This window comes from Bufo bufo, chromosome 3 (assembly GCF_905171765.1).
Source record: "Bufo bufo chromosome 3, aBufBuf1.1, whole genome shotgun sequence".
Classification (NCBI taxonomy): Eukaryota; Metazoa; Chordata; class Amphibia; order Anura; family Bufonidae; genus Bufo; species Bufo bufo.
In genome coordinates, this window is record NC_053391.1 from 577,806,282 (window position 1) to 577,822,131 (window position 15,850).

The following is a 15,850-nucleotide window of genomic DNA, read 5'->3' on the forward strand; positions in this document are numbered from 1 at the left end:
ACTGGCGGATCCACGGGGGGCAATGGGTCAATTGCCCCTCCCCCCGAGAATATAGTGAGAAAGTGGGCACTGCTCCGTTCGCCCACTGTGGCCACGTTACCTTCTCCCACACTGTATGGTAATTGCTGCCCTGTTTCTCCCTGGGCGTTCCTTCTCCCTGGCTGTAGCGCTGTCCAGAGATAATAGTAAGTGCAGTGAGATCCCTGGGCGCCGTGCTACATATACAGATAGTTATCTTACAATGTTTGGACACATGAAAGGTCCTTTTTTAATAAGTTTTTTAGGGCCCCTTTACATACACTGGCGCGGCACAGGCGACATTGGTGGCATGCCCTGTCCCTTCCACCCCCTCCTCCCATGCATCTTACTGCCAGCCAGCCAGAATCAAGCCGGCGCCGTTCTAATTAGGCCCGCCCACCAAGTTCCGGGCCGGGGAACTGGAAGCCCGGAACAGAGGAGCGCCGTGCGGGAGTCTGAACAGGGACGGGACCTCACGGGTGGCGGACAACTGCGGCGGTGCCAGTCTGACAGACTGTGCCCCTCCCTAGATCAGGCTCTGGATCTGCCACTGTTACAGGTGTGTGCCAGGACACTGGTGGGAGATGATGGAGCACTGGTATATTACAGGTATGTGCCAGGACACTGGTAGGAGATGATGGAGCACTGGTATATTACAGGTATGTGCCAGGACACTGGTAGGAGATGATGGAGCACTGGTATATTACAGGTATGTGCCAGGACACTGGTGGGAGATGATGGAGCACTGGTATATTACAGGTATGTGCCAGGACACTGGTAGGAGATGATGGAGCACTGGTATATTACAGGTGTGTGCCAGGACTTTGGTAGGAGATGATGGAGCACTGGTATATTACAGGTATGTGCCAGGACACTGGTGGGAGATGATGGAGCACTGGTATATTACAGGTATGTGCCAGGACACTGGTAGGAGATGATGGAGCACTGGTATATTACAGGTGTGTGCCAGGACTTTGGTAGGAGATGATGGAGCACTGGTATATTACAGGTATGTGCCAGGACACTGGTGGGAGATGATGGAGCACTGGTATATTACAGGTGTGTGCCAGGACTTTGGTAGGAGATGATGGAGCACTGGTAGGAGATGATGGAGCACTGGTATATGCCCGGACCCTGTGGGGATAGGGCTCTAGTAGGTGGGCATGTGGGGCTAGGACCCTGTGGCAGGAGGTAAAGCCCCCCACTCCATCGCCTCCTCCTCAGTGCAGGGACTTCTTTTTTTCCAAGCTCCTCGCTGTTGCTATGGCTATGACCATTCCTGCAACGCAACACCCATGTGACCTGCTGTGCGATGGCTGCTGTGACGGGAGGTATGTCAGCTCACCGCCATGTAACTGGGAGGATAGGGCGCAGCTGGCAGAGGGCATCCTGCAGGCCGCGGGCATGACGGGCGCCGGGTATGGGAGAGGCGTGTGTTAGCGGGGCGCAGGGCACAGCTGAGGGAGCGGAGGCGGCGGCGGCGGCGGTCGTGTCTGGCCCGGACTCCTCCTGGCATCGGGTGCGTACATTGTATTCCGTCTTCTTCCTCCTGTGCGGTAGTCAGCCCCGGTACACGGCGGAGGGCGGCTGCCATAGACCGGGGCCGGGGCGGCTGTGCATCAGTGACTTACACTCTGGTATAGGAGCCGGGGCCCAGCGCATTGTTCCTGGAGTGTCTGACACCTATAGCATATAGGTACAGTGCAGCATCCAGCATGTCATGTATGATGTACTCAAATACCACATGTGTTCTACATCAGATTTACCTGTACATCCATACAGCACATATGATACCTGGTCATGCATGCAAACATCATGCATATTAATTCATCCCATTTTTGTGTTCATGCAGTGTATACCTGGACATCCATGCAGTGTATGAATATCACATATTACACATGTTTATAGGTGCACCCATCATGCATATTAATACATCACTCACAATGCATGCGTGTATGATCACATTAACATACACAGATGTGATCATGTGTGACATATATTCATCCATCCATCACATTTACGTGTCCATGCCGTGTATGTGATATCATACATTTTCCTGCCACGTATATCATATACATGTATGTACATCATGTGTACGTATACGACAGGTACAGTCCAGCATCCAGTGCATTCCTGCACATCCATACAGCACATGATATCATACTGACGTGCAAACATTATGCAAATTCATACATCACATTTACATGTTCATGCAGTGTATACAGCATATGATGGCATACATGTTCATGCGTGCACACATTATGCAGATTCATCACATTGATATGGTCATACAATACATGCATGTATAATCACATTAACATACACATTTTCATGTTCATGCAGTGTATACCTGTACATCCATACAGCACATATGATACCTGGTCATGCATGCAAACATCATGCATATTCATAGGCCACTGACATGTTCATACAATACTTGCATGTATGATCACATTAACATGTCCAGATGTATTCATGTGCCACAGGTGTTCATACATCACATATAACATGCAGATGATGCGTGTGAATGCATACAGGTATGTGTATATATATATATGTTCATGCACATACATGTGTTTTCATACAGCACATACTGGGCTCAGTTACTGTTACCAGGAGCTCACAGCCCTGGAATCACTACACATGTACACGTGCTCTTCGGTGCCAGGCTAGATGCCTCCCGCAGGGAATTATTGATTACTGAGTGCCATGTGTTTGGACGGCGAGGCGTCTTTCTTTGTCTCGTTGCCTCCATCCTTCGTCGTCCATACGACATGGTCCATTGTTCACCTCAGCAGTGACTCATGGGTTAATGCAGTCTAGTACCCATCATGGACGGTAATGACGTTCTCGGCCTGCATGGACTGGGCAGGACTTTCCCTTTATTTCGGCTGAGGGATGAAAATGAACGGTATGAGGAAATGAAAGGGTTAATGTAAAACTACAGTGGGACAGACGTGTTGCATGTGCCGCAGCATTGTGTGTGATCCGGAGGCTGGTGAGGGCACAATACGTGTTGTGATGTGCGCCCCCTTCTCCAGGGCTCGGTCTCATTCTTCTCATCATACCTGTTAACCCTTTATACGATATGCGCATGAAACACAATCTGTGTGATGATGAGGATCAGATTATTGAATGTTTAATGCACGGTGAGGGCGGAGGACCTCGGGGGGCTTCCTCTTCTGTCCGCTCCTTCCTCTGCTTCTGGCTTGTGACATTATAGATTATTCTGCAGTTAAGGGGTATTCCGATTATATGAAGCTATCCTCTGCACTTCCAGAGAGATGAATGGAGCGGCTGCGCCAATGCTCCACCTGCTGCTCTGCTTATTTCAGGGTGCTATGAGGGGTATATATGTACCTTGTTCTTGTGATCGGCAGGGGTCCCAGTGGTAGAACCCCCATTTCATGCTCCGATGCTGTCCTTTGCCCTGCGCTTTGGAGATCCGGTGACGTACCGGGCTCTCCATGGGGCTGCCAGGAAGCTCGGTGACGTCACCGGCACTGATGGGCGGGATGTAGCGCTGCCCTAGCCAGTAAAACGGCTAGGGCAGCACTAAAGCCCGCCCATCAGAGCCAGTGACGTCACCGAACACACTGCCGGTCCACAAAAAACGGATCCGCAAAAAATACGGATGGCGTCTGTGTGCATTCTGTATTTTTCGGAACGGAACATCTGGCCCCTGATAGAACAGTACTATCCCTGTCCGTTATGCGGACAATAATAGAACTAATAGGACATGTTCTATCTTTGAACGGAAATACGGAAACGGAAGGCATACGGAGTACCTTCTGTTTTTTTTTTTTGCATATCCATTGAATTGAATGGTTCCGTATACGAAACGCAAAGAAAAAAACGTACGTGTGCAAGAGGCCTAAGGCAGACGTTATTAAGAAGCCCACTGGGGTTATGTGCTCCTAAGTTTTGTGGTGCTTGTAACTTATTAACTTTTATTACATTTTTTGGGTGGTAATGGAGAAGAAGGCCTTTCAGCCCTTGTTTTTGTGCTTATATTTGTGATGCTCGCCGTGCAGTGTAACCAGTGAGTTACTTTTATTGTATGTGTCCGTACGATTACTGCAGCACCAAATATGTATCGTTTTATGTGTTATTTTTTACTGCTTTTGGAGCTGACTGGCTACAGAGATAAAACAAAAAAATACTTTATTAGGCTAGTTTCACACTTGCGGCAGGATGGATCCGACATGCTGTTCACCATGTCGGATCCGTCCTGCGGCTATTTCGCCGTGCCCCCGGGCCGCCGCTCCGTCCCCATTGACTATAATGGGGACGGGGGCGGAGCTCCGGCGCAGCACGGCGGTGCACGGAGAAAGCCGCTGGACTAAAAAACCTGACATGCAGTAATTTTAGTCCGGCGGCCTTCGCCGTGCACCGCCGTGCTGCGCCGGAGCTCCGCCCCGTCCCCATTATAGTCAATGGGGAAGGAGCAGCGGCCCGGGGGCACGGCGAAATAGCCGCAGGACGGATCCGACATGGTGAACAGCCTGTCGGATACGTCCTGCCGCAAGTGTGAAACTAGCCTTAGTACATCCTTCTGAAAATGTGGGTGCCCAGTAGGGATCGACCGATTATCGGTTTGGCCGATATTATCGGCCGATATTGAGGATTTTGAACGTTATCGGTATCGGCATCTATTTTGCCGATATACCGATAACGTATTGGGAACACAGAACGCGCTGCTCACAGTGCTCTCCGTGTTCCCTCCGCAGCACAGGGGAGAAGGAAGCAGTGTCTCCCTCCCCCTGTGCTGCTGCTGCCGCCAATGAGAGGAGAGAACATAAGAGGAGGGGAGGGGCTGTGGCCGCTGCGCCACCAATGACGATAAGCCTTTCATTCATTCATATACAGGAGGCGGGAGCTGCAGAATCACATAGCCGGCTCCCGACCTCTATGAGCGATAGCTGCGATCCGCGGTAGTTAACTCCTCAGGTGCCGCGGATCGCAGCTACCGCTCATAGAGGTCGGGAGTCGGCTATGTGATTCTGCAGCCAGCTCCCGCCTCCTGTATATGAATAAATGAGAGACTTATCTTCATTGGTGGCGCAGTGCGCCCCCCCCCAAGCCCCCCAGTATTAATCATTGGTGGCGCAGTGCGCCCCCCACCCCCATCCCAATCCCGGCCAATAGTAAAAACATTGGTGGCAGTGGCCACAGGATCCCCTCTCCCCTGCTCCTCCGATCGGAGCCCCAGCAGTGTAAGCCTGGGGCTCCGATCGGTTACCATGGCAGCCAGGACGCTATTGAAGCCCTGGCTGCCATGTTCAGCTCCCTGCTGCTGTGTGCACTATGCACAGAGCAGCAGGGACAGTGTGAGCTCCTATTCACCCTGATAGAGATCTATCAGGGGGAATAGGACAAGGGTTCTAGTCCCTAAGGGGGCTAAAAGTTAGTAAAAAAACCCACAAAAATATTAAGTATAAATGAAAAAGATTTATAAAAAAAAATACACATTAACAATAAACAAAAAAATACACATTAACAATAAACATATTAATTTTCAGCAGATTTGTGTAGGAATTTTTTTTTCTTCTCAAAAATGAAAATTCCCAGAATATCGGTATAAATTATCGGCTATCGGCCTGAAAGTTCACAAATTATCGGTATCGGTATCGGCCCTAAAAAATCAATATCGGTCGATCCCTAGTGCCCAGTGCCCACCCTATGCTTGTTTGTAAGGGTACTTTCACACTAGCGTTATTCTTTTCCGGCACTGAGTTCCGTCCTAGGGGCTCCTTACCGGAAAAGAACTGATCAGGCATATCCCCGTGCATGGCAATACATGGCATATTATGCCTAACCTATAACAAACCATAATACATGCATACCTTTAATAAAAGACACCGACTAAAGAGTGCAGGTAAAACGGCCAAGGTCTGATTTATTTAAATTAACCAATACAACTTTAAAGGGGTTGTCCGGGATTTGGGACCTTTGTCCTATAGTACTGCAGTGTCACCCACATCACCAGCACCCATGTCCTACCTGATGAACTTACTTCTAATGCCCCCTTTTGCTCCAATAAATTCTCTGCCGGAAGTGAAGGTTTTCTTTCACTCAGTGATGTAGCGGGTTCCTTGCAGAGGAGAAAAACTTCCTCTTCCGCTGCTCAGGGAGCCCGATGACATCACTGCCAGCCTAGCTAATTATGCAAAAGTATGGAGGGGCGGTAACTAGCCTGGCCGAGATCCCGCTAAGCTCCGCCCCCTCCAGTCCGGTGACGTCACCGGGTGCCGACAAGGGACCAATCTGAGTGGTCCCTTGCCCACGCTCACTCCAAAGGAATGCAGTATAAATGATGTACCATTCTGTATGTGGATTCACTGTCTGCCTCTCTGCTCTGCAAGCACTGAGCACATGACATGTGCAAGGAGGAGTGTATGAGGGGGCGGATCTATGGAGGATGAATATGTAAGAGGGGGCGGATCTATGGAGGATGAATATGTATGAGGGGGCGGATCTATGGAGGATGAATATGTAAGAGGGGGCGGATCTATGGAGGATGAATATGTATGAGGGGGCGGATCTATGGAGGATGAATATGTATGAGGGGGCGGATCTATGGAGGATGAATATGTAAGAGGGGGCGGATCTATGGAGGATGAATATGTATGAGGGGGCGGATCTATGGAGGATGAATATGTAAGAGGGGGCGGATCTATGGAGGATGAATATGTATGAGGGGGCGGATCTATGGAGGATGAATATGTAAGAGGGGCGGATCTATGGAGGATGAATATGTAAGAGGGGGCGGATCTATGGAGGATGAATATGTAAGAGGGGGGCGGATCTATGGAGGAGTGAATAATGTGCAGGAGGCTGAATATGTATGAGGGGGCGGATCTATGGAGAAGTGAATAATGTGCAGGAGGCTGAATATGTAAGAGGGGGCGGATCTATGGAGGAGTAAATAATGTGCAGGAGGCTGAATATGTATGAGGGGGCGGATCTATGGAGGAGTGAATAATGTGCAGGAGGCTGAATATGTATGAGGGGGCGGATGCAGGGAGGTGATCTTACACTGTAGAAACCGCCTGCTGCTGAGCTGCACTGGGACACACAATGCTTTGCAGCAGGAAGTGATGTCATACATAAACAGATATGCAAACAGTCTGTTGGGGACTGTAGAAGCAATGCAGCAGTGTAAAAGCTACTTAAAAACATCTTGGGAGCATAAACTTACTAATGGTGAGTAAGTTACTTTTAAAAAAATGAGTTTGATCCCGGACAACCCCTTTAACTGAAAACCTTTAAGAGTCTAGTCATAAACTCAGACTCCAATACCATAAATATATCAGAGTCCATCCCATCACGGGATGACTATCCTTACCTCACCCTTCCTCAGAGGTTGAATATTGACTAGTACAGCAGGCCGGTCTCCATGATCACTGCTGATAAATTCTAGAAACATTTACTTTCATAAGATGACCTTGCTTTAGTGAATGAACCTAGTTACTGGGGTCATTAAAGGGGTTCTCCAGGAATTAAGAAAATGAAAATACTTAAATATTACTTTATTATAAATATACAGTATTCTGAAATACCTTTCATTATTTATAACGGCTCGTTTTGTTTGGGGAGCAATCATCAGGGGAAACAAAATGGCCGCTGTCCCATTAGTTCACACAAAACCTGTCCTGATCACACATGAGGACAAGTTACTTTATAACACTGAGGTAAAGAGCTGCCTCATCCTCCTCTCTACTTGTCAGGAATTATGATCCTGAATACAGATGTTAAGAACTTTAGCTGAATCTCTGGGGAATCTACACTGAACAAAAATATAAATGCAACACTTTTGGTTTTGCTCCCATTTTGCATGAGCTGAACTCAAAGATCTGAAACATTTTCTACATACACAAAAGACCCATTACTCTCAAATATTGTTCACAAATCTGTCTAAATCTGTGTTAGTGAGCTCTTCTCCTTTGCCGAGATAATCCATCCCACCTCACAGGTGTAGCATATCAGGGTGCTGATTAGACAGCATGAATATTGCACAGGTGTGCCTTAGACTGCCCACAATAAAAGATAACTCTGAAATGTGCAGTTTGATCACACAGCACAATGCCACAGATGTCGCAACATTTGAGGGAGTGTGCAATTGGCATGCTGACTGCAGGAATGTCTACCAGAGCTGTTGCCCGTGCAATGAATGTTCATTTCTCTACAATAAGCCGTCTCCAAAGGCGTTTCAGAGAATTTGGCAGTACATCCAACCGGCCTCACAACCGCAGACCACGTGTAACCACACCAGCCCAGGACCTCCACATCCAGCATGTTCACCTCCATGATCATCTGAGACCAGGCACCCGGACAGCTACAGCAACAATCGGTTTGCATAACCAAAGAATTTCTGCACAAACTGTCAGAAACCGTCTCAGGGAAGCTCATCTGCATGCTCCTCGTCCTCATCGGTGGTCTGGACCAAAAGGAAAGGGAATAAAATGCGCCATTTTGCTAAAACGATCCACCACCACCAGAATCACAGTCTTCCCTGAGGAACGAGGCAGGTCCGTAATGAAGTCCATGAACAGATGCGTCCAAGGACGGGAAGGAATGGGTAACGGGAGGAGAGGACCCGATGGCTGTGAATGAGGGACCTTGGCACGAGCGCAGGTCTCGCAGGCTGCCACAAAACCCACAACTGTCTTGCGAAGAGCCGGCCACCAGAATCTCCGAGCAATGAGATCCACTGTGGCTCTACTCCCCGGGTGCCCAGCAAGAACAGTATCGTGGTGTTCCTTAAAGACCTTGTGTCGTAAAGCGAGAGGCACAAACAACCTCCCAGGAGGACAAAGATCAGGAGCCTCTGCCTGGGCTGCCTGAACCTCTGCCTCCAAATCAGGGTAAAGAGCAGAGACGACCACCCCTTCAGCCAAAATGGGACCTGGGTCTTCAAAGTTCCCCCCTCCCGGAAAACAACGTGACAGGGCATCAGCCTTCACATTTTTAACCCCAGGGCGGAACGTGACTACAAAATTAAACCTAGAAAAGAATAAAGACCATCTGGCCTGTCTCGGGTTCAGACGCTTGGCTGACTCCAAGTAGGCCAGATTCTTATGGTCGGTAAACACGGTAATAGGGTGTCTGGCTCTCTCTAGCCAATGGCGCCATTCCTCAAAAGCTAATTTGATGGCCAACAACTCCCTATCTCCCACATCGTAATTTCTCTCTGCGGAGGAGAGCTTCTTTGAGAAAAAGGCACACGGTCGCCATTTGGCAGGAGAGGGACCCTGAGACAAGACCGCACCCACACCCACCTCAGAAGCGTCCACCTCAACAATGAAAGGCAGAGAGACATCAGGTTGTACCAAGATAGGAGCGGAAGCAAAACTCTTTTTGATACTAGAAAAGGCCTTACGTGCATCTACCGACCAGGAGGAAAAATCTACCCCCTTTCTAGTCATATCAGTGAGTGGCTTAACAACAGAGGAATAATTCAAAATGAACTTCCTGTAATAATTGGCAAAACCCAAAAAACGCATCAGCGCCTTCTGATTCTCAGGAAGCTCCCAATCAAGCACAGCGCAGATCTTTTCAGGGTCCATGCGAAAACCAGAAGCGGAGAGAAGAAAACCCAGAAATTTAATTTCTGGAACCGCAAACACACATTTTTCCAGTTTAGCATATAGTTTATTCTCCCGCAGAATGAGCAAGACCTGACGTAGGTGGTCCCTATGAGTTTTGAAATCAGGAGAAAAAATCAAAATGTCATCTAGATACACTAGTACAAATTTCCCCATTAAATGATAAAAAATGCTGTTCACAAAATGTTGGAAGACGGCTGGGGCATTCATCAAACCAAAGGGCATAACCAAATTCTCGAAATGGCCCTCAGGGGTATTGAAGGCAGTCTTCCATTCGTCCCTGACCCTGACCAGGTTGTATGCCCCTCTTAAATCCAACTTAGAAAAAACTTTAGCCCCAAAAATCTGGTTAAACAGGTCCGGGATCAGAGGAAGCGGATATGGGTCACGAATTGTGATACGGTTCAGCTCCCTGAAATCCAGACAAGGTCTTAAAGAACCATCTTTTTTCTTAACAAAAAAAAAACCAGCGGCAACAGGTGACTTCGAGGGTCGGATGTGTCCCTTTCTCAGGCTCTCAGAGATATAAGTACGCATAGCGACCCTTTCAGGTTGGGAGAGATTGTATAAACAAGATTTAGGCAGCTTGGCGCCTGGGATGAGATTAATAGGGCAATCGTACTCCCGGTGAAGGGGCAGCTCCTGGACACCACTCTCGGAAAACACATCCGAAAATTCAGAGAGAAAAGATGGTACAGTCTTAGTAGAAACCTCTGAAAGAGACGTCGAGAGGCAATTCTCTCTGCAAAAATCACTCCAACCATTTATATATGCCTTGCTTGCCAATCAATGGTGGGGTTATGTTTAGTGAGCCAGGGTAGCCCCAACACTAGAGGAGTAGGTAATCCGCTTAGGACGAAACATGACACCTCCTCAACATGAGCATCACCCACAGTCAAACGGATATTGTGAACTATGCCCTTTAACGATTTTTGAGAAAGTGGAGCGGAATCGATAGCAAAAACAGGTATATCTTTTCCCAAAGTGCATACCTGGAAACCATGTGTTATAGCAAATTGATTATCAATGAGATTGACAGCTGCTCCACTATCTACAAAAATCTCACAAACAATGTTCTTGCTCTCTAGCGCCACCCTGGCAGGTAGGACAAAACGGGAACTACAAGCAAACGGAAAACCTTAAATTTCCGCATCAACCTTGCCAATAGTAACAGATGGAACGTTTTTAGAGGACTTTTTTCTTTTTGTTTCTTTATTACCCTCAAAAAACTCCCTGAATCTCCTAGAGGGGCAAACATTTGCCAAATGATTTATACCTCCACAACAGAAACAAACCCTCCTCTGAAAGCTGAATCCTCTACTATCAGAGGCAAGCAAACCCAGCTGCATGGGCTCCGGCTCAAAGGGGATTGAGAGAGACTGAGGTCCCTGCGCACTGAATGAGACCGCGCCACTGTCCTTGGACTGAATATGACAGGAAGGAGTGATCTCTCCTCTCTCTCTAAGACGCCTGTCAATACGAACAGCCTGAGACATGGCAGACTCCAAGGAGGAAGGTCTCTCATGAAAGGCAAATGCATCTTTCAATCCCTCCGAAAGACCATGGCAAAATTGACTTCGGAGTGCAGCATCATTCCAACCAGAATCAGCTGCCCATCTCCGAAATTCTGAACAGTATATCTCTGCGGACTGTTTACCCTGGCATAAAAGACGCAGTTTAGATTCAGCCAGAGCAATACCATCCGGGTCATCATATATCTGACCCAGGGCCACAAAAAATTCATCCACCGATCGGAAGGGCCGTGCCCCCACCGGCAGCGAAAAGGCCCAAGACTGAGCGTTATCTCTGAGCAGCGAGATGATGATCCCCACCCTCTGCTCCTCATCACCAGAGGAATGGGGAAGTAGGCGAAAATGGAGTTTGCAAGCCTCTCTAAAACAAACAAAATTCTCACTACCCCCAGAGAAAGTATCCGGAAGCGAGATCTTAGGCTCAGAACAAACTCCATGAACGCAAGCTGAACCGGTCACCTGAAACTGAGATACAGTTTTACGGAGATCTGCTACCTTCAATGAAAGACCCCGCATGCGGTCCGTCAAGGCTGAAACCGGATCCATGCTTAAAACGGTTTTGGTGGTTTATAATGTCACGGATGGTGTTGCAGAAAACTGGAAGTCACAAATAAACATCAGACTGACTTGATCCTAAACTAAGGAACATATGGGCAAGCCCTATAATAGCCCTAGAGCTCATCCTTACTGCTCAGCCCATGCAAATATCTCTATGATAGATAATGGCATGCCCACGTGCCTCGACTATATGACACCTGAAAACCCTACAATAGTGAGGGGACACGACGACACGGGCTCCCTGCACTTAATACAGAGGGAGTCAGGGTCACCTAGAATCAAGCCAGCAGAAAAGCACAAATAAAGGAAGCAACTTATCTGAGGAACCAGCAGTTGCAGCTTCTAGCAGAGAGCACAATCCAGGAAGTAGTATAAACCACAAAGTGAGGCAGTATGGGAGGGGATATAAAGGGAGACAATCAGTGTGAATAGATGACAGCTGGGAGAAGGAAAAGAGATGACAAAGTGAAAGAAAACAAAAGAACATAATGCAGGAGGTACAGGAGAACGTCTGTCAGAGCTTCTTAGAGATCTGGCGGTGACACATACATTACCACTAGGCTTGTGGACACTTGCCGGGTATCTTCTTTCCCTGCCGCTCGGACCTACTACGGCGTCCCGTGTGGTCTCGCGGTCGTAGCGCGGCGTCCCACGTGACCTGGCGGCATCTCACGTGACTTAGGTGCGCTAAGGGAATTTGTATTAGGCTATGCGTTCACTTGAAATTTGCAGACCAAGCTTCTGTGAACTTCTAGATGGAGATGTTCAATTTGGCTGACATGAATAGCAGCTTCGGAAAATGTCCATAATGTACAGTAGGTGTTTGTGAGATTGTGCTTTTAGCACGACAGCGTCGCGCTGATACTCGGCAACATGGTGCCGAGATCTCGCACTCACTGGAATAGTGACAGCACATCCCAGCAAGCGCGTCATAGAAGCGACGGGAGATCCGACTTGGATTCCCGCCAATTCTACACGTGTGCGGCGTTTGTTATGAATCCTGAGGGGGAAGTCCCCGCCGGATTTTAAATAAAAATCCGGCCTGGGTCCCCCCCTCAGGAGCATACCGGGCCCTTAGGTCTGTTATGGGTTGTAAGGAGAGCCCCCCCTACGCCGAAAAAAACGGCGTAGGGGGTCCCCCTACAATCCATACCAGACCCGTATCCAAAGCACGCTACCCGGCCAGCCAGGAAGGGAGTGGGGACGAGCGAGCGCCCCCCCCCCCCCTCCTGAGCCGTACCAGGCTGCATACCCTCAACATGGGGGGGTTGGGTGCTCTGGGGCAGGGGGCGCACTGCGGCCCCCCCACCTCAGAGCACCCTGTCCCTATGTTGATGAGGACAGGGCCCCTTCCCGACAACCCTGGCCGTTGGTTGTCGGGGTATGCGGGCGGGAGGCTTATCGGAATCTGGGAGCCCCCTTTAATAAGGGGGCCCCCAGATACCGGCCCCCCACCCTAAGTGAATGAGTATGGGGTACATCGTACCCCTACCCATTCACCTGCAAGAAAAGTGGTAAAAACACAAATAAACCACACAGTGTATTAAAATATTTTATTTTTCTGCTCCGGAGGCCGCCCCCTGTCTTCTTTATTAGCTCTTTTACCAGGGGGGGCTCTTCTTCTTCCGCTATCCCGACAGGTCTTCTCCGCTATCCGGGGGGTCTTCTCAACTCTCCGGGGTTCTCCTTCTGTCTTCTCCGCTATCCGGGGGGGTCTTCTCAACTCTCCGGGGTTCTCCTTCTGTCTTCTCCGCTATCCGGGGGGGTCTTCTCAACTCTCCGGGGTTCTCCTTCTGTCTTCTCCTTCTGTCTTGTTGACTCGGCGCACCCCGGTTCTTCGTCTCGCGAGACGTCTCGCGAGACGAAGAACCGGGGTGCGCCGAGTCTCGCGAGACGAAGAACCGGGGTGCGCCGAGTCAACAAGACAGAAGGAGAAGACAGAAGGAGAACCCCGGAGAGTTGAGAAGACCCCCCCGGATAGCGGAGAAGACAGAAGGAGAACCCCGGAGAGTTGAGAAGACCCCCCCGGATAGCGGAGAAGACAGAAGGAGAACACCGGAGAGTTGAGAAGACCCCCCGGATAGCGGAGAAGACCCGTCGGGATAGCGGAAGAAGAAGAGCCCCCCCTGGTAAAAGAGCTAATAAAGAAGACAGGGGGCGGCCTCCGGAGCAGAAAAATAAAATATTTTAATACACTGTGTGGTTTATTTGTGTTTTTACCACTTTTCTTGCAGGTGAATGGGTAGGGGTACGATGTACCCCATACTCATTCACTTAGGGTGGGGGGCCGGTATCTGGGGGGCCCCTTATTAAAGGGGGCTCCCAGATTCCGATAAGCCTCCCGCCCGCATACCCCGACAACCAACGGCCAGGGTTGTCGGGAAGGGGCCCTGTCCTCATCAACATGGGGACAGGGTGCTCTGAGGTGGGGGGGCCGCAGTGCGCCCCCTGCCCCAGAGCACCCAACCCCCCCATGTTGAGGGCATGCAGCCTGGTACGGCTCAGGAGGGGGGGGGGGCGCTCGCTCGTCCCCACTCCCTTCCTGGCTGGCCGGGTAGCGTGCTTTGGATACGGGTCTGGTATGGATTGTAGGGGGACCCCTACGCCGTTTTTTTCGGCGTAGGGGGGGCTCTCCTTACAACCCATAACAGACCTAAGGGCCCGGTATGCTCCTGAGGGGGGGGACCCAGGCCGGATTTTTATTTAAAATCCGGCGGGGACTTCCCCCTCAGGATTCATAACAAACGCCGCACACGTGTAGAATTGGCGGGAATCCAAGTCGGATCTCCCGTCGCTTCTATGACGGCTCTGTCTCCATCGCGGCAAGCCAGCTCGGCGCTGGCTCCCGCGATGGGGCTCGTAGGTGCTCAATCTCGCCGAGAAAGAGAGCGAGATTGACACAAAATCGGGTTCACCTACTGTATAGTGCTTGCTGGGCCACTCCGACCATACGCGTTTCGGGGTAACTCCCCTTCCTCAGTGGTAGTGTCAGCAAGCAGAGAGTATAATGTATTTATACCCCAATCTGAGTTGAATACGATGATGGGATATTGGTGCATCGTAAACTCCGACATGGAATAATTGCGGCCATATAAAAAACGCAATTGTGTTATTGGTGCATTTTATATAAAAACACTTAAGACTTATCCAAAACATTAGATCCATAATAGGTGAACCACAGAAATCTAAAATATATAGGAAATATGTAAAAAAAAAAAATGTTGCTGGATTGATTATCTGTATAAGTTGGGAGAGGTGGAAGAGTTGAATATGAGGGGCGGTCAGGCAGGGAGGGGGGATCTGAGTGCTTGAAAAACAGCCGGACTCGGATTCCACGTCCCCGCCGGACAGCCCCCCATTAAAGGAATCCAAACAGTTCCATCTCTGCATTGTGTCCCTTGACCTCCTGACCTTTTTAATAGCTACGAAGGTCAGGGTGGAGGGGTCACAATCATGCATATCTTTGAAGTGTTTGGGGAGAGGGTGGAGCTCATATCCCTTACGGATATTGGAAATGTGCTCCATCCCGCTCTTCTTTAAGGTTCTCTTCGTTCGGCCTAAATATTGTTTGCAGCAACTGCATTCTAATAAATAGATCACATCCCTAGATTCGCAGGTAAGTGTTTCCTTGATATCGATACTAAAATCATTGTGTGTTGATTCTTTTATAGTTTTTTTTCGGAAAGGAGGTAGCTTTACAGTTTAAACATTTCCCACATTTAAAGAACCCTTTCATCTTTAACCAGTTCGAGACAGTTCCTTTATCATTATAACTTTTGATAGTCTGTGCCACTTTGGAGGCAAGATTGTCAGCTCTGGTATAAGTAATTCGTGGGGTTGCTGTGAGTAGAGGTCCCACTAATTTGTCATCAAGCAGAAAGTGCCAATATTTATTGATTATTCTCTCTACCTGTTGATGTTGGGAATGATATGGTAGTATTAGACGTATTGTGTCATCTTGCTGGACCAGATTTATTGGCTGAAAGAAATCATCTCTATTCATGTTTTGAACTTTTCCCAATGCATCTGCAATTATTTTAGTTGGATATTCTCTATCTATAAACAATTGACTTAATTTTAGAACCTCATCCTCAAATTGTACGTTGGCAGAGCAGTTTAATTTGAGTCGTTTAA

The 15,850-nt window shown here is 48.9% G+C and overlaps 1 protein-coding gene across 4 annotated transcripts in view; it reads left to right on the forward strand.

The window, feature by feature from the left end:
- The first annotated feature begins 1,327 nt into the window (after positions 1–1,327).
- Positions 1,328–15,850, forward strand: part of DTX3 (deltex E3 ubiquitin ligase 3) — a 103,245-nt gene continuing 88,722 nt past the window's right edge. For 2 of the 4 annotated variants that reach the window (XM_040425752.1, XM_040425759.1), the window contains exon 1: positions 1,375–1,537. The gene's annotated coding sequence lies outside the window, so the exon portion shown is untranslated. Of the gene's footprint in view, positions 1,350–1,374; positions 1,538–15,850 lie in introns of those variants that run through there. The other 2 variants (XM_040425754.1, XM_040425756.1) reach the window with 2 other exon arrangements.